Below are 19,998 nucleotides of genomic sequence, written 5' to 3'. Positions count from 1 at the left end.
TACTCTGTTGCTAAGCTATTAAGGAGACAGGCACCAGGGCATTAATATAGAATCTTCTAGTGGCCCCTCATTTAAAACATGACTGCTACAATTGGAGAGCAGTAAAACCTCATTCTAACACACTTACAGTTGACATTTTCAGGCTGTATTGTTCATGTTTTTAAGTCCTGGAAAAAAGCCCATTAAAGCCATGTCACCCACATTAATTCAACATTTAGCCACTTACAATACAAACCCCAGTCTTTTGGAAAATGTCATTAAAAAAGTTTTGCCATATATGGACATTATTTATGGCTTGAGCCCTATTGTCTACTTATAATATGCCCTTTATCAGACCCAAATGCCCACTTCAGAGATTTTCATTCTGAGCAACAACTGGCTTCTTACATTATCCAATGATGCAGGAAAGTTAAATTACAGCCAGTTCATATCATAGAAACAAAATGTTTCCTGCAATTACTGATAAGGGACAGTTCATTTTCTCTCTGTCATCCTGGAAAAAAAAAAACCCTCCTAACAACAATTCATGCCTGGTTAAACAGGATTTCCACATCTCCTGCTGACATCTTTCCAAATAATTCAGGGCTGTTATTACTGTATAGCCCTGGCAAGGCTCAAAAGCAAGCAGACTTGACGAGTCTGCTCAAAGCACAGCTTAAGTAGTTGTAATTAATAATAATTACATGCCCACTACACTCCAGGTTTATCATATTATCCGTCAATGCAAATAAAAAAAATCCCCATACAACACACTAGCAGCAAGATTGGTGCATTAATAAAGCAACTGTACAGATATCATCTTCATAAAGTTTAAAGTATTTGTGCTGGTTCCTGTTTTTATTGATGTTCAGTATTCTCTGTCTGTTTGCAAAATGTGGCTTGGGTCCCATACAGCATGTGGCCACATTTTTTTTTTCTTCCAAAAGCCTCCTCATTCCTGCCGTGACTCGGATTCGAACCGAGGTTGCTGCGGCCACAACGCAGAGTACTAACCACTATACGATCACGGCGAGCTACTGACGGGCTGAGCACCAAGCTTCCTGTAAGAGCCACTGCAATATTAAAATTTGTGGAAACACTGCCATCTATTGCCTAAGTGTGTACATTTTCTTGATGATGCCAGAGATGAGCTGTGCTTCTCTGTTCCTCTGCTGAGAGGCCCAGCACCAAAGCCAGCTCCGCCTTCTTCACTGACTGGGAAGGCTGTCCTAGGAGAGGAGAAACTGGATTCCCTGTCTAGGGACCGGTAATCAAGGTAACAAGGCAGACAGAAACTGGCCGGCTGATTCATGGTTTCCGCTCTTTATCCAGCGAAGGCTGCGCTGCCCACCACTGCACCAGCCACCTACTATGCTGAACATAAATGGGAGTCTCTTTGTATGTGTCTTATTTCCACATGCTTAGGTAACACTACCATAAAAATATGACAGAGACAAAATGCCCTGAAATCCAGAGGATCTGAGAGGCTAGTTTTTCCTAGCAGAGAAACAGAATATATTCCAAATGAGGAAAGGCTCCCTCCAAACCTACTGGTCTGAAAGTTACTCTTTCCCCAATTTACAGGTTGAAAAACGCACTATCGCACGCTTCCTTTAGCACTGACAACTTGTCGGACGGGAAGATAATTGATCCATGCTCCATACATTTCCAGGAGAGATTTACTATACATTTTCTAGTAAAAAAATTGTTCTCCACAGGTATTTGAAGGGCCAAGAATCTAAAAAAAAGAAAAAAAAGCCTACAAAGAGTCTGTTGCTATAGACTGGGGCCGTTATTGGGCTATCTCTTTCAAGCCTTGGAAACCTAGGTGCAGCTGGCTGGGGCTGGCTGGCTGGCATCGTGGTGGAGTGCCAAATCAATGTGCCGATTGGTTGCTAGGGGCTCCCTGGTTTCTGGAGGGAGAGTGTCTCCGAGGTAAGATTCAGACACAAAAGTTCACTTCCTGCTCTCCAATCTTTAGCTTCTATGGTCTTCACACTTTCACAGATACATTTTCCTTCTGTGGTATCGTAGAATATTCTTGCCCCGTTTCCTGAACCCCCAATGGTTTGTGTAAGAAGCAAGGCGAAAGGCAGAAGAGCCTAGCAGGTCACCGGGTGGAGAAAAAACAAAACAAATCTCCTGTTGCAAAGGAAATAACTGTCTCCCGAGCCCAATCTTTGGTGGATCAGCTTTGTGGTTTGTTTGTTTGTTTGTTTGTTTTCACTATGCTCAGTTTCTAACTGAAAATACTAGTTTAAGAAAAAGACTCCTCTAATACAAATTATGGAATAAGGTTCTGTTTGAATTCTGGCTTGTCATCAATGAACTGGAGAGAAGAGGTCGCTTTTTAAACGTCTGTGCCTTTCTACTTAGGGATCATAATGGCTTCTCCCCAACAGGACTGTCCTGAGGACAGATAGGAAGGTACATGCCAATATTTAAAACAGGCCTGTCACGTGGCAAGCACTGTAGAAATGTTAGTTATCATAGTTTCAATAAACACATTCCATTAGCTGCTGTAAACCATTTCATATGTCTGCCAGCCTGGGATGCACTCCCGACAGTGCCCAGGATAAGGTTTCCCCTGTCTGTGCCATCACAGGGTCCCGCTGTGTCTCCTCACTCAGGGTCCCAGGCTGAGGGAACAACGGCTCTCAGGAGCTGACTGCTCATTGAGTCATGCTCATTGCTTGACAAATGAAGAGAGAGCTCTGGAGATCCCGAAATGAGCAAGTAAAAGCTCTTCGGAGCAGCTGAGCCATGTATCCTTGCCCCGGGAGTCAAACTCTTGGGGAGAGAGAGATGGGTTTTGAACTATATACAATAGTCACTGAGCAGCACTGAATACTTGGGAGTTGTTGGGGACCATATTGTCCAAGCTTTGCTGACTGTTCTGCAATGGGAGGGTCATCTCCATTCTGCGATCCTCTTGGACCCCTGGACTGTATATAACGTCATCCAGTCTCTTAGTTTCCAACAGCTAAAGTTACCCATCACAGTCTTAGCTTCCATTTCATGTCACCTCTTTATGACTCCCCGAAACGGAGTTCTATTGGAAAGAACGTAAAATTAAGAGGAAAGGTCTGAGAGAAAACCACCACAATGTGCTACACTCATCTTTTGTTGGATTTCTGTGGCACAAACAACCTGGAAATAATGTTTTCAATTCCCTTCCACCGCGTCTGTCAGTACAGACAGTGTCCTGCTCAACAGGATGCATTGACGTTTGGCTTTTGCTACTTTAATATAAATACCTAGGAGCAAACTCTCTGTTCAGACACATCCGAGTGGCAAACTGCTCAGCTGACCAAGGCGGAGGAGGTGCGAGGAGGGAAATGGAGGTAGCACTTGCTTTTCCTGGATTCTAGTGCACTCTCCACTTGTTCCTCCTGATAGACCTTGGATTGCTCACTGATTGATCCCCCCCCCTTATAAGATTAAGGGTCATTGAGCTACATGGCTTCTAAGATTTTTCGCATCTCTGACATGCCACAAAGTTAACTTAAAGAAATACATTTATAGGTAGTAATACAATATAAAAATTTTGCAGAAAAAAATAAGACCCATTCAAAGAGGCATGGTCATCACCACTACAGTCTGTGTTTCTCCTGGAGTTGCAGAAGTTGCCGTTTTGTTGGCTTCTCCGGGTTTGTAGCTTCAGTGTCCTGCTCGTGGGAACATATTTTAAGCATGTAGGTATTGATCTTTTGGATGAGTGGCTGAAGCTGAGCATGGGGAAGAATGTCCCTTTCTTTAGTCAGTGTTTAATACAGGTTTTGTTTTTTTGTTTTTTGTTTTTTTTCAAGAAAGACCACTAATAGAAGACCAGACACACACACACTGTGGATCAAATTGTTTGCCGGCTTGAATGGCAAAGGGTTCCAAAATGACCAGCATCTCTCATTGGCGAGGGGGCACTAAATGATGGATTTCACTTCCAAAGACACTAACTGTTGACTCCCTTCTCAGAGTCTTTAAGCGAAGATTGATGCTTACCAGGGTCTCATTGTTAGAGGAACAGCCTTGCTGCCTGACTGCGGTGGTGTCCCTCTGATGGAGTTGTTACCTCCTGGTCCTTCATAATGGATTCTAGCAGAGGAAAGGGGGCTGACAAGGGGCCAGGGACCGCACAGGTCCCCACCTCCCAGCTGAGCCCTGTCTCCCTGTCACCCCTCCTCCCTCTTTTCCCAGACTCAGCTCTGTTTTCTCCTCCTCATCCCTTTTTTTTCAGTTTGTCTCCTGCTCACTGGGGGTGGGGAGATGACAGTCAGATCCCTCACTGGGCTGGAGGCCAAGCACGCCAATCCATTGGGCCAAGGCTGGCTGCCTGCCCAGTTTTCAGACAAAGACAGGTTGGGAACCCCCCTACAAAGAAGGCTCCACGGTCCCCTCCTCCCAGGGTCCTGTCTCTTCTTGGGCACTTTCTAGAACACTACCCCCATCCTAGGAAGCTGTGTGTGTGTGTGTGTGTGTGTGTGTGTGTGTGTGTGTGTGTGAGAGAGAGAGAGAGAGAGAGAGAGAGAGAGAGAGAGAGAGAGAGAGAGAGAGAGAGAAGTGCACATGAGAAGTGAAGAAGAAAGAAAAAGAGGCAGAGACACAGGGTTGGGGGGAGAGAGAGAGTGAGAGACAGAGACACACACACACACACACACAGAGAAACTAAAATCAGACAATCTGGTACCTAAATGGGAACCGAGGATTTCATGTACACAGCACACACCTCTGAGAATAAGCCGTATTTTCAGAAGGAAAGATAAGGCGACTGAAGGCAAGGGAAGCCCAAACACATGCTGGCTTTGGGTTTCAAACTTCCCTGCAAGTCCCCACTCTGAACCGTGTGGAAAGGTGGACTGACTGAGACTTGAACATCTTAAGATTTCCTGCCTGCACCAGAAGACCTCTGATTCTGAGAAATCCCAAAACACTGGAGAAAACGCACGATTTTCAGAATGCTTGTAACCACAAAATGTTTTAACAGCTTACATTTTCAAGAGTAAACTGCCTGGAGTGATTTTCCCTCTGCTTATTAATGAATTCTATTTAACCAAGTCAGAAATCTTGCTGTGGGGAAAGCTGGAACTGTGTGTGTGTGTGTGTGTGTGTGTGTGTGTGTGTGTGTGTTGGGGGGTGTTGGGGGGGGTGTTGTTGGTTGGTGGTTTCATTTTAATTTTTTTTTGCCTGGAGGCACCATTATAAAACTCCAGATGCAAAGCCCTCTAACAGAATTCCTCCTCCACATAGCACTCTGGAACATGCGGCCTCACTTTCATGACTGGCAACCCAGGCCTCTGGAAGCCTTCCGAAGGGGCTGCTCCATTAATGACAATGGGAGACCACAAGGAGCCCCCCCCCCAAAAAAAACAGCTGAAGGCCTCCGGCAGTAGAGAGCCAGGCTCTGAACACAGGAAAAGAGCCCGTGGGGTGGGAGAGGGACCCCTCAGGACGGACAGCAAGTTTCCTCCATCACGTTAAGACCCGAGGCTTTCATGAAGGGAAGCAATGGAAGGAAGGGACTAGTTAGCAACCTGGATTGATCTCTGACAGATTCACCAGGGAACTACTTTTCTTATTACTTATTGTGATTATGGTTTCTAGAGTGCTGGGCATTGAACCCAGGACCGTGACACACAGGGTTTTCACCACGGAACATAATCTACACTGAGGCCGAAAGCCTTGGATGGATGATTTGACCTTTCTGAGTGTGTTTTTCATACAAGGGGGAGATAATATTGAATTTATAGGATTGCTGCAAGGATAAACTAAATGTGAAATATGCTGAAAACTGTGTCTGCTGCTGGGGAGGCATTAACACAGAGAGAGTGTGCCTTAGTGGATCAGAGGTGGAAGCCAGCTGCTCTGAGTCCCAGGCCTGCATGAGACAAGGCCAAAGAGCAGGCACATGGCAGGGCCCACAGTGGCCTGAAGTTTACTAACTGGGCTCTGCTCAAAATGCTAAGTGGTTGTAATGAGAGGCTGGCTCTTCTCCATGTGGGGATGGGAAAGTTCAGGGTCTGGGGAACTTCAGGGTCTGGAGAGGTGGTTCCAGTTCTAGGAACAGAGGGATCCAGCTGGAAACTGTGGGAAGAATAAGTGAAGAGACAGAAGCAGAATCGGAGAATCCAGAAGGCTTCCAAGGCAGGGGCCACTTGTACCAGGTTCAAGTTGACTTACTGCCCTTCTGTCCTAAATAAGCCAATATCTGAGCCAGTTCTGCCTGGAAGTGTCTGAAACAGGAGGTAAAAAGTGCTTTAGGGTGAAGGGAGAGTTGGAGAGAAGAGGTAGCTAGGTAGATGGGAGCCAGAGGTTGTGCTCAAGCCTTCTGGGATACTAATCAGGGTGGGAGGCTCACCAGCTGGGCCTGCTCTTTGCCTAGACGTTTTTCTTAGCAGGTTTGCTTTTACAATGACTGAGCTGTCACATGTAGGAGGCACCTGGCTCCAGGTGGGTGTGGTTGAGAACAGTCGATGACCCACGGCTTTTGCAAGGGCTGGACAGTATGTTTGTGTCCTACCTCCCATAATCTTCCCGACAGTGCTGAAGCACCCTGGCCACCAATGTCAACGAGCGCCAGAAGTTAAACATGTCTGGATGTGCTTGGAATCGGAAGTGTGACCTCATTTTCGAGTTTAAGAACAAGCTCATAGATATGTAAGGGCTTTTGGCTGGATGTGGAAACAAACGTGTAATACTAGCATTCAGGACAGTGAGGCAGGGGGATCATGAGGTCAAGACCAGCCTGGTCTACATGGCAAATTTGAGGCCAGCCTAGGTTATATGACAAGACCCTGTGTCAAAATGTGCAAAAAGTTTTCCTTGATTGATGGCTAAATGTTTTGCTACTGACAGTTTTAACTTTGTCCATTTCTGAAGAATGCTCCATAGGTACATGTATATTAAGTCAGTAGGATGTGGTCAATTTTTATTTTTCTCTATGAATATCAAATTATTTTTTGTTTGTTTTTCAAGATAGGGTTTCACTGTGTAGCCCTAGCTGTCTTAGAATGCTCTGTAGACCAGGCTGGCCTTGAACTCAGAGCTACACCTGCCTCTGCCTTTCAAGTGCTGGGATTAAAGATGTGCACCACCACGCCCAGTGAATATCAGATTCTTTAGGGCCAAAATCTCTCCTAATTAAAGTGGAGTTAGAATCCTAACAAGAGCCAGCAAGACGGTTCAATGGGTGGGAACACTTGCTGTCCAGCCTGATGACCTGGAACCCACATTGTAGAATGAAAAAACTGATGCCCACCAGCTGTCCTCTGTCCTCTACATGTGTTGTATGGCATGTACACATGTGCATGTGCACATACACAGAATAAAAAAAAACCCTGAAATGTGAACAGGCTAACTGATCAGACCTTGATAACTTGGCCATCAGAAGCACCGGGAAGTACTATAGCCTACTCTGGTCTCATTTCTTCAGCCACATGCACCAGAGGAACCAGGAACTGGACCATGAGATGTAATGCTCATAAACTGAATACCTCACACTCTGCTTGCTCATATTCTGTTCTCCTTTATTCATGGTGAAGTTCATGATCTGGGAAAGCTGTTTAACCTCCTTTGCTTCATTGGCTTTACCAAAAAAACCAACAACAATAACAACAGCAGCAACAACAAAAAAACCACTGCTCCTTATCTACTGTATGAGGGTGTTAAAAGAAAAGTAGTTAATAGAAGGTTTTGAATGGTGTTGTATAGAGCACACAACTGCGATTATTCTCACCATTATCATCACAGCTGTTATTGACTCAGAAGGCAGATATTAAGGTTATAAGAAGAAGGCAGATTTCTATCCTAGGAAACCCTGGAATCATAAAGATGTATCTCAGGTGAAAAATATGGACCTTGACACCTTTCTCTTGATTGTCATCAATTCTTTGAGTGATTAAGAAAAAGATAGAAAAAGGAAAAAACAAAACAAACTAGCCTAATTGAACATAGGATAAACTATTCATTAGCAAACTAAATAGCTGCGCAGTTAATAACCTATCGTGCCTCATGGAAAGCCAAGGCACGACCAAAAGTAATTGAAGTTTGTGATTCTCCAAACTGTTATTTAAAGCAAGGTTTGGCAAGGCTCAGCAAGCTTGCACCAATTTTAATTGTGTTTTTAAAACTCAGGATGGAGATTGCATTTCTTTACCCATTATTTGCATAGTGAAACCTCTTTATGGTGAACTTGATTATAGTAAAACCTTATGCCAGGATTTTAAAGTTCAGTGCATGTGGGATCCATCTCTACTAAAACCCACACTTTAAGTTCTGACCTTTTAACTGATTAATTCCCAGTTGCACATTCCTTCCAATTTGGTCTCTTTCCCCCACTCCCAACATCTAACAATGTGGTGAACCCTATTACTACCAGAGAAAGCTTCTTGGGAGGCTGGCTTAACCTAAGGAGAGGACCCCCAGGAGTAACTCAATGGGCCCTGGAAGGAGATTTACCAAGTGCCATAAGCCATGGTTGCCATACCCTACACTCTGAGACTCTGTTAAACATATATAGATATATAATATATTTTGCAGACTTCATCCCCACCCTACTCTGGTACAGCACTATTGACGAACTGTGCCCATGTGGAACTTTTCCGAACCTTGACCCATTCATTGACTTTTTGTTCCTTACCACACAGGCACCTGAATCTCTAATGCGTCTAGTCTCCTACCCAGTAAAAGCAGTTGTGGATAACACCTCCCACAGGAGGTCACAGTGAGAATCAAATGAGAACGGAGCAAAGGAAACCGCATCTGACCAGTGGCAGGCAATAGACAGCCCAGCAGTGCTTGGCTAGGGCTGCCATAACAGCACCATAAACACGGCAGCTTCAATGCATAGTTCTGGAGGCAAGAAGGAGCCGCAGAGTGCTGCTCTTCGGGCTGTGAGCTGAGGGGCTGGAGTAGCTGCTGCTTATGCTAATCTGCACCAATTCTATGAGCTCTGCTGGGCATCCCTTTGGAGCTTCACCTCTCAACTCCTGTGGTTCAGCATTCTCATCTCCTAACTTTCCTCCTGAGTTTTACACCTGAACTCTTCTTCCACAATTGCAAAGGGATTCTAAAATGTAAATCTGATGGCGGAATTTTCCTGAGAGAATTGAAACTTCAGATAGGCAGTTGGCTATAGAACTGTAATTGATATGAGAGGCTTAGGGTAGGACATAGATGTTGGCAAGATACAAGGTATAGATAATAGCAAAACAAATGCCGTAAATGAACTCACGGAACCGGCAGTGCATTTTTAAGGAGAGTAATTCATAAGCTCAATATAGATCATCCAATGAGGTCTAAAGTTTTGCTAGCTAATATCACCAGAACAATCTAGAATAAAAGAGAGATGACACACATTCTTGTCTTGATTATTTTAAAAGGAAGGTTCTGGCTGGAGAAGTGGCTGGTGAGTAAATGCTTTTATCACACAGAACCTGGTGAACTAGGTTGATCCCTAGAATCTATATAAAGGTGGAAAGAGAGAACTGACCCTACAAAGTTGTTCTGTGACCTCTGAGCACACACGGTGGCACAAACACCCACACATCATGCATGTGAACACACACACACAATGATAATAATAATAACAATAACAAACAATTTAAAAGTAATACTCAACATTTTTATCTATCAAATACACCGCTAGCTATTAGTTCTAATAGATAGCTTGGCAAGTGAAGGAAGTTTCTACTATTAATTGGCATAGGACATTTTGACCTTTTTGGAGTTTAAATCATGAAATAGGTATTGCATCTTAGTAAGTACTTTTTCTGGAATTCTTGAGATAATCACGTGATTATTTTCCCTTTTACCTGTTATTCAAAGGTTAGTTTTCAAATGTTAAATCAATTGTGTGTCCCTGAAATAAACTCAACTTGGTTATTCGTGTTATTCTTCAGGGGCATTGCTCACTTAGTTTTCTGAAAATGTGTGTGAGTTTTACCATGTTCTTGAATGAAGTTGGCCTGACCTCTGTGTGGTTTAGTAGCTAGTGCTTATTTCTATTTTGTTCCTTCTCTACCACATCTCACAAGTTTGATGTGGTATTTCTAGCATTTTCTTGATGTCTGAAGACCATTTTTTTTTCAGAACTGCCATTATAAGCTTTGTTTGCAACAAACTAACAAGTGTCTGAAAATGTAGGGATCCTGTCTTCCTTTCTGAAGTACATTTCCTATAAGCCTAGAATCCCAGGCTGCCAAGTACTTTCCATCAGCATTCTAGAATGGTCTGGCTCTCACTCAGCATCATTGCTAAGAAAGTTGCTCTCAGGCTGGAGAGGTCGTTCAGCATGAAGAAACCTTCTGCTTTTGCAGAGGACTGGAGTTTGGCTCTCAGTACCACACCAGGCAGCTCACAATTGCCTGTAACTCCAACTTCAGGGGATCTTATTCCTCTTCTGCCCTCTGAAGGCAACTGTGCTCATGTGCACATAACTACACACAGCCACAATTATAAACACAATGGGGAAAAAATCAAAGAAAACTGCTCTCACATAGTTACTCTGGAGGAGTGGGGCTTGGCTGCCCAGATCTTGAAAAGGCTTTTCTTCATTTTAATTTGGGTTGTTTGGTTTATATGCCGTATTTTCCTTCCATTTTTAGTTATACTGTGTTGTGTCCAACTATGGACTTCATCTTAATTAGACTATTTTGGATTGGTAAGGCTTCTTAAGTATTTAATGTTTAATTTTTGTTTACTATTATTAGTGTGTGTGTGTGTGTGTGTGTGTGTGTGTGTGTGTGAGAGAGAGAGAGAGAGAGAGAGAGAGAGAGAGAGAGAGAGAGAGAGAGAGAGAGAGAGAGAGAGAGAGAGAGAGAGTCTATTTATGAGTGCAGGTACATGCATACCAACCACAGTGTGTGTTTGGAGGTCAGAGGACAGTGCTCAGGAGTTGGTTCTCTCCTTCCTCTGCTGGTTTTAGGGACTGGACACACGTGATCACAATTTCACTGCTCCCTAAAATTCCTTGACTTGAAATGGTATGCCTCTTCAGTTCTGAAAGTTGTCCATCATTAACCCTTCAAATTCTGTCTCTGCTTAATTGTTCTTCTCCTATCCTTCTAGGACTGCAGTGAAACGTGTTATCCAGTCTGATCAAGCTACCACATCTCTGTTGTCATTAGTGACCATTGTTTTATTTTTCTGTGTGGTTTCCTGGATAATTTTTATAGATTGCCTCTATCAACCTACTCATTTCATTTCTTCCTATATAACATCTCGTTATGTTTGGCCTGTAACAATGTGTATGTATATCACATGTACAGTAAAATGACATAAAATACTTAAAATAATTATGTATTTTAAAATTATGCTTTAGAAGTTTGCTTTTTAACTTTCTTTTTATTTATCCTTTGTGTCTTTCACATCATGCATCTCAATCCCATTCATTTCCTGTTCTTATGTATCCACCCTCTGCCCTTGCAACCTCTCCCTGCCCCAATAAAATTTGAAAGAAAAAAGAAAAGAAAAAAAAGGCGGGGGTGGGGGTGGGGGGGTGGGGACGACGACACACACCTCCTCATGGAAGTTGTAGTGTGACACAGTGAGTCACTCAGTGAACCCTTTTGTCCATATATCTTTACTTGCAAGTGTTCATTGCAAAGAGTCCTTGGTCTGGTTCGAGGCCTCTGGTTTCTGCTACACTATTGATACTGGGCCCTCACTGGAACTCCTCATGTTTATCCTGTTGGTGCCCCGTGATGTAGAAATCCTGCAGGTTTGGGTCTGCAGGACTGGTCCCTTCCCGTGCTCCAGCAGAACACAGATGAGGTGGATGTTGGGGTGGGCCAACTCATAACCCTGGTTCTGGACCTGAGCATTGCACTGGCGAGTTCACCCTGGGCGGCGATGAGCAGGAGGCGGGCCCGGTTCTCCTGCTTTCATGTCCTCAGGGTCGGATCAAAAGTTCGCTTTAATAAACAGTCCAGCGTCTTTGGCAAAGCTAGCTAGGTAAATACACTCTCTGCTTCTGAATAAACTTGCGATTACATAAAAATTAGGCATAAACAAGAGTAAATAGAATAGTATTGAAAAATAAGTGTCAATTATCCAATAGGAATAATTATCATTTTATCTTTTCAAAACTACACACTTTCAACAAAATTTTCTTAGATAATTTAAAGCAAATCTTTGAGAGCGTGAAATTCCAAATGAAATGGAATTCCCTCTGAAAGTATATCTTAGTGCTCATCTCTAATTGATTAGAATGTCTACTCGTGTGTGTAGCAGAATCAACATGCTATTATTATATCTAAGTAAGGCAGATTTGCGTGTTTCTGTGTGTGTGTGTGTGTGTGTGTGTGTGTGTGTGTGTGTGTGTGTATGTGTGTGTGTGTGTTTTAAGGAATGTTATACAGCATTCACAGAAATTCAATTCAGTTCTCTAAAAATATGCAAGGTTGTTTTATAGTCCATTATTTCTTCCACATGTTTTCAAATCTACAATGTATCTCTTTAAATATATTATGCATTCTTTTAAAACAATACTCTGTCTGAAACTGTAATGATAGAAAGTCCTCACAGGCCTGTGTTTGCTGTGCTTAAGTTATTGCGCATGGTGACTTATTTCCTTGATTTTTCTTGTTGGATGCTCAATATTCTTGGAATCTTACTCATGAGAATTACTTAGGGTCTGGCACAGAGATATGTTCTTTATAAAGGATATGCATTTGTTTGTACCAAGCATCTGATGGCACAAGTATTCTGGAGGTCACTCTCAATTAAGTTCTTGGCTTGGGGTTTTTCAAGCCACTCAGGGAATGTGGATTCAGGCAGTAAATCTGAGATACCAGGAGTTACAATTTCTCAGTGGTAATTTATTGTTCTCTTACCTTCACTTTGCATCAAGGTTAAACATAGTAAATTTTCTTTACAGCCCTTGGAATAAAGAGAAATGACAAGATTATTTCTAGTTCGCATTAACCCACATGTTCAACTCTTTGACACACAGGTTTGTGGCCTCTTCACTTTAGTGACATTTGAAAATTTTCTAACATTCCCTATACCATGGAATTTGTAAAACAGGGAATTCACATTTATCTGATAAAACAGTTACCTCATTTTGTGGGCTGTTATTCTCTCCTTTAGTGAGAGATCATCACAGGTTTAAGATGGAGCTCTTCATATGCTGTATTAGATTTGAGTTCTAATTGTACACAGAAGGAAGGCTGATCCAGGTACTTGCTCTGGAAGGGGAAGTAGTCTGTTCTGTAACTCATATTGTTCTGGTCTTCTGAACAGTGAAGTTAAATAAAATCTAATCAAGAAACACACACACACACACACACACACACACACACACACACACACACACACACACACACACAAACATAAATGGGGATAAGCTAAAGTGGCAAAAGCCTGATCCTTTGCGAACATCACACTCTGAGAATATGAATCACAGCAAATTCAATGCCTGTGAACTGAAACACATGCTTGGAGACCAAGTTCACTGGACACACAATTCCTTTCCTGTATTATAACTCAGTTGTGTGACATGTGTCTGTCTTGTGGCCTTAACTGTGCTGATTTTTCCAAAAATATGTTTCATACATTTAGTATATGTTTCCTTCAGTATCTACCATGGTGGAGTAAAGGGGTAATACTAACTGGACCAAGGAACTGAGAACATTTTAATTAGTGTTTGAGTTGATTTAGCTGTTCACAAAAATAGATCAAGAAGAATTGATCACTATTTCCATGGGTGTCAGTAACCCTTTTTCCAATACTTCCTTTTTTATCTTAAAGGACCTAGTCCAGAGGGAAAAGGGCTTTCTGAAAGATATGATACATCCTCAAAGGTCTTTATGAGTCTTTGCAAAAATATCTCAAAGCTGAGAGTGGGAATTCAAATGGAAATGAATGGCATGCTCTGTAGAAGACATAGAAGGAACTTCATTCCCTCTAAAGAGAAGGGCAAAGAGGAGGCCAAGTGGAAGCGTGAAAGCAGGGAGGCATGGTTGAGTATATACCAGGTGAGGTGGCCTGAGGACCTCCCACACCATCAAGATCTGTTTCTCACTATTCTACTTCAAGATTTTATGCTTGTGCAGCATCCCAGCTTCTGGGAAACTTGGCTACGTTCACAGAAATCTTGTCTGGGTAGGGAAGAGACTTGTGTGCAAATCATAGAAAGAAGGTTACTCCCGGTTTGGGTCGGTGCTAAAGCTGGATAATGGAACAACTCTGTGGCAAGCCAGTAAAGAAGAAGAAATTGGTGGACAGATAATAAAAGGTGGCAACCATGAAACTTCAACTCCCCGAGAAGTTTGATGAACTTATATGCAGATGTGTGCATATAACATTTGGGTCATTGTTAATATTTATAACAAGTTCAGCAGCTTTAGAAAGTCCCTCTAGCTTTAAGCAGTTGGAGTTACTGTCAAGGTCTACACAAAGTCTTACTCTTCCTTCATCACGGCTTTATTTCTCTAGCTCTGCTTCAAGCAGTGGTTTTAAACTTAACAGCACACTGGAATTCCTGGGATAGTCAAGACACACTTGCCCCTCTCTAGGCACTTTGCTTTAGTTGATCTGAAATGTGGGTGTCAAGGCTAAAATCTTCCCAGTGAATCTAATGTGCAGGCAAAGTTGAATCCTGATGTCAGAAAGCCACAGTAGCATTATAAAGTTGCTATGGAATGGCCACATGTGAAGGTTAAAAAGGACAAAGAATGTGTGAGAGAAACACCATCATAGAGCACATTAACTTTGATGAAACAAATTCTTATAAAATCCCAGTTCAACTGGAGCTGGAAAATCAAAGTTAAAAATATTTTTTGAAGCCCACTATATGAGAACAAACCATGTCTAACCACTCAGATTATCAGTGTTCTGTTTACATCAACATGGCCGAACTTTATTTTTCTAAGAAACTCCTGCTCAGGAAACTAAAGTTGCAAAATAGAGTATTGGTTATTTCAAAAACTCCCTCATTGTACCCAATCCCAGTTGCTACATCTCCAGCTTAACTCCTACACTTAAGGCTCAGGGAACATCTCTAAAGAGGGGGCAGAAAGACTAAGAGGACCAGAGATCTGCTGTGGTAGTGTGTCTTCTAGAAATGACAAAGAATCTTCATCTATGATACCTCAACAATATAGCTGCCTAAATAGGACCCGAACAAGGACAACACCAACAGACACACTAACACGGACAGGGAAATCTCATATGGCCCATCCCTAGTCAAAGAACTACAGGCAACCAAGAAATGCTGAGATCTAGAGAAATAGTTCTTCCCAGGGATGAGCTCCTGTTGTGAAATATTGCTTTAACTATGTAAAGTTACAGTTCCTTTAAGAGGCTCCACCATAAAATGAGCACTTGAGTAGCAAGCATGTTAAGTAGGAACAAAAAGTTAAGTAAAAATGTCTGCCACAGTGTGGGCACTAACTTCCTAGAGCTGGGACAGTTGAATGCAGCTCCCAGTTGAACACAGCTCTCAGCCAGGCTCACAGGGCATAAAGCTCAGCTCTCATGGATCCCAGCAGGATGGAGCCAGCCACCAGCACAAAGCTGCTTAGCAGTTTAAGATTTGGCTCATGTGGTCAGAAAAGGTTAAAGTAAAGACAGTAAAGACAGGTCCAGATGGGGAAAAAAAAAAACCTAAACAGGTTACAGTGTGTTTAAAAGTGTGAGTAGGCTTAAGAAAGAAAAGAAAATGGGTATAGATAGTCATAGAAAAAATAAATCATTTATAAATAATTAAGTAAAGTCTTTAAAGAGAGGCTAAAGTAATATAAAAAGAAAAAAGCCATGTAAAGATGGGAAACACACAAGGAGTCTGGATTCTATATGGTTTTGTGTTGACTCTGAATTTTTTGAATGCTGATGAGTGAACAACAGCTGCTGAGAGACACTGGATTATAAAAGACTGCTGAATTAAACCAGTCTAGATACTTTAGTAATGTCTTAACTTTAAAATGCAATTCAGAAAATGTATTGCATTGGGGGAGAGATTATGCTTTTGTTTCCACAGGAAATGAAAGGCTATGGATTCCTTCAAGGTTAATAGAGATCAGGTTTGATTAGGGGAGACCTCCTGAAAATCTTGACTACAGACATAAAGAACTAGTGTTACAACTAGTTTTTCTAGAACTTGACCATATCTCAACTTTCTCAGGGTTCCCAAAGATACCATCATCCTCAGACAACAGGAAGCAGTTTAGAGAATACAACACCAACATTCCCAAAGGTAGGGTGGGTGGTTTTTTGATCATTCAGTGGGTTATGGATGTTTGTCATCGTTTAAGGGGGACCTAGGAATATAGGATAAAAAGACAACTATTAACCTCAAATATTTTACATTGGTATGGATTTTGGTATATTGATACAAATTTAAAGTTATTTTTGTTACACTGTATGTATGTTTCTACTCTTGTTTAAGGTGTTGTGCTTATGCAGCTCATTTAAAAATACAATGTATGATTAAGAAATGCAGGTTAGTAGTTAGTCATCTATAATAATCAAACTTGCAGTCATGTTAGATATGTTTGCAAGGTTAAACAGATATATTTTAGATATACAGATATTCTTCAAACACTTCAGAGACCTACAGAATATGGCATTTAAGATGGTTAATAACCTAAGGTCTTTCATGATAGTGAGACACATCTGCTCCTGGCAGTACCACTCTACTTCATAAAAGACTGATGAGCATCAAAGAACCTTCATATGGAGTTTGCTTTCATTGTGGCAAAGCTAGCCATTTGGGCCAGAAACCACTCTTGCCTTGACTAATGACAGTATGCTGTACAAACTGGACAAGCAGAACATGAAAGAAAAAGACTGTCGCACTTTGCTGAGACAAGGTAGGACAGTCCTTTAAAATTCTTGCTTCATAGAAAAGTCTGCCAGATATTCTGCAGGACACAAAGGAAAAAGATTGCTGAACTTTGCCAAGACAAAGCAAGACAGTCTTTCAAAATTCTTGCTTCATAGAAAAGTCTGCTAGATATTCTAGGTCTGTAGGCCAAAGATGGATGCCCCAACATTTCAGAGGAACCTTGAGTGACTGTCCCAAGTAGTCAGATGTCTCTGTCATTTCTATCATTTTGGAAGTTGTTTGCTCTGGACTTCCTGTTTACTTAGGTAATATTATATCCTTCTGGGGTCTTTGATGGAGTTGAAGACTAAATAGTTATACTTACGGTTTTCCTTAGTTATGATAGAAGATAAATTAAGCATGAAGCTTTGAACTCATCAAGATAGACTAGATAACAGAGTAATATCTCCAAATTTGCCAAATAGAAATGGACTGGATATTGTAAATGTTTCTTACTTCTAAACTGTTCTTATTGTATATAGTTTTACTCTGTTAAAGTTAAAACTCTTCCTTTTCATTTAGACAAAAAGGGGGACATGCTATGAAATATTACTTTAACTATGTAAAGATGTGTTACATTTGTTTATGCTGCATTTGTTTAATGATGTAAAGACGTATTGCTTTGCCTGCCTAAGGTACCTGATTGGTCTAATAAAAAGCTGAATGGCCAATAGCTAGGCAGTAGAGGGAAAGGTGGGGCTGGCGGGCAAAAAGAATAGGTAGAAGGAGAAATCTAGGCTCAAGAGAGAACAAGAGGAGAAAACAAGGGATAAAGAGAGGGAGATTTACGGGGCTGGCCAAGCAGCTGCCAGACAGACAGACACAGAATAGGACATACAGAATGAAAGAAAAGTAAAAAGCCTCAAGACAAAACATAGATGAAGAGAAACAGGTTAATTTAAGTTATAAGAGCTAGTGGGACAAGCATAAGATAAGGCTGAGCATTCATAACTAATACGAAGTCTCGGTGTCATGATTTGGGAGATGGTTGGTGGGCCAAAGGAAGCCTGCTACAAGCTCCCTGATTGGTTACCCAGTACCAAGTGGTTAACCCTGAAATCACATACATACAAGTAACACTAAATAGACTGAACAGTTTATATTTGTGTATTTAGGCATTTATATTTATATAGCAAGAGCAATTAAAAAAGAGAGACTATGATTTTGACAGGGAGAAAGATGGGTACTCAGAAGGGACTGGAGAAAGGAAAGGGAAGGGAGAAATGACATAATTATATTTTAATAAAAAAAAAACTTCCCTCAAATATATTCATTGTTTTTCCATTCACAATCCCTTCTTGGGATGCTTGGTGGGTGTAGAGATGAATTATTCTCTACTTTGAAACTCTGCCTATTCTGTTTCTACTTAGTCTTTATAATTACTATAAACTTTCCCCAATTCCAACCAAAAACCCACCTGAAATCAGACCTCCCCCCTCCAGTCTTGCACCTGTCCTGACCTTGTCCTCTCTGGTCCTCAATGTCACTCGAACACTTTGCAGGAGATGATGCTCTTAAGCAAGCAGCAAACTGGGCTTTGTTTGAGTATCTGTCCACCAGGTCTTTGCTTATTGCCTACTCAGAAATACATATTAAAACCTCAATTGAAACAGCTTCATTTCTCTGGATGATGGCTCTACAATTTACAGACATTGTAATCCTTCAACTGCATTTTCAAGGTTGGTGTCACTAACCATATTTTTTATAGATGAGGTCATGGAACTTGAAGAAGTTTGGCACCCAGCTGAGGGTCTCACAACTGCGTTTAAGGCAGGGATTTTATCCCATGTGTTTTTGATTCTCAAGCCCGAGGTATCTCCATGGCAACACAATGAAGCCTGAAGCCAGGTCCACTTCGGCCAGCTGGAGTGAACATGTGAGGTGTTACTCATTTTAATGAGTTGACACCAGCAGCTACTCCCCCAGTGGGACCCCACAAACACAGCTGGATAATGGAGGCAAAATAAGAGTATAAAGCCGTTTGGGTTGTTATTTTTTTCAAGTACCTTGATATGTTTTAAATCTTTAGCTGGTTAGTGGATAGGTAATTGTTTATTAAAATATTCTTCATTACATCTTTGTACACATGATACATTTTATAATAATTTTTCTTCTTTTAGATTTTATTGTAAAGCATGTTTAATCATATACAAAACTAGCAAGAGTGTTGGTCCTTTATGCATCCTTGCCCAGCTTCAGAACTGACTCAGCCAAGTTAATATCTACCTTTAGAAGACAAAGATTTCAGAAGGATGTATATGGAAGAGGTAAGCAGTTTTTTTAAAAGCAACAACACAATGCCATGTCAGACTGAAATACATTAACTGTAATTTGTTGTTTTAGTCAAATATATAGTCAGTATCCAAATACCTGCCGAACAGATTCATAACATTCTAGAGCGAGTCGGTGTAACTGGTGTAGCTTCAACTGACTCAAGGTTGTTTTAAACCTTCACTGAAGTCAAAGTACAAGACACCAGGCCAGCCCAGCCTGACCTCATGCTTGCAGTGATTCTCCTGCCTCTGCCCTCCCTGGAGCTAAGATTACAGGTGTGTGCCACCATTCCTGGCTCATCCTGGTTCTTACAAACCACCCCTTCTTCTTCTTCTTCTTCTTCTTCTTCTTCTTCTTCTTCTTCTTCTTCTTCTTCTTCTCCTCCTCCTCCTCCTCCTCCTCCTCCTCCTCCTCCTCCTCTTCCTCCTCCTTCTTCTTCTTCATGGTTGCCAATGTTTCTCAAGAGCAATAAAGTAGCTGTTGTCAATGATGGGAACCAGAAGAAAAGATTGTACAGATGGAGGTCTATGCTAATACAATTCTCCATTTAATTAAAGCCATTCCTTTCAGGGTCATTATTTCCATAATATTTTCATATAAAAATAGAAAAAGGGTAGAAACAAGAAAAGAAGGTGAGGAGGGTGAGGGAAAGAAACAAGAAAGGAAGAAATAGAAAAGAGGAGGGAGCCAGAGAGGGAGCGAAGGAGGGAGGAGAAGGAGGAAGCTAACAGGTGCCTTTGAAATCATATCATGATAGATGGATCTTGTTTTCCTTTCTTCGAGAATCATAGCGTCAGAGTCCATCAGGTCACCTGTCAAAATATAACTGGGAGCTCTCAGTCCTGCCACTTGATACCCTTCCCCACCCCTAGTAGACACGCCTAGTCCTGAGGAAGCATCCCGACATGGCAGCAGTCCGTTAGTTA

The 19,998-nt window shown here is 41.7% G+C and overlaps 1 protein-coding gene and 1 non-coding gene across 7 annotated transcripts in view; both read right to left on the bottom strand.

The window, feature by feature from the left end:
• Positions 1-19,998, bottom strand: part of Nfib (nuclear factor I B) — a 418,189-nt gene that overhangs the window by 335,298 nt on the left and 62,893 nt on the right. The window lies entirely within an intron of this gene.
• Positions 939-1,010, bottom strand: Trnah-gug (transfer RNA histidin (anticodon GUG)). The gene has a single exon. It is a non-coding gene; the product is annotated as a tRNA-His (tRNA).

Source organism: Peromyscus californicus, unplaced genomic scaffold (assembly GCF_007827085.1).
Source record: "Peromyscus californicus insignis strain IS unplaced genomic scaffold, ASM782708v3 Scaffold_5__1_contigs__length_169319896, whole genome shotgun sequence".
NCBI lineage: Eukaryota > Metazoa > Chordata > Mammalia > Rodentia > Cricetidae > Peromyscus > Peromyscus californicus.
This window is presented reverse-complemented; position numbering and strand designations above follow the sequence as displayed.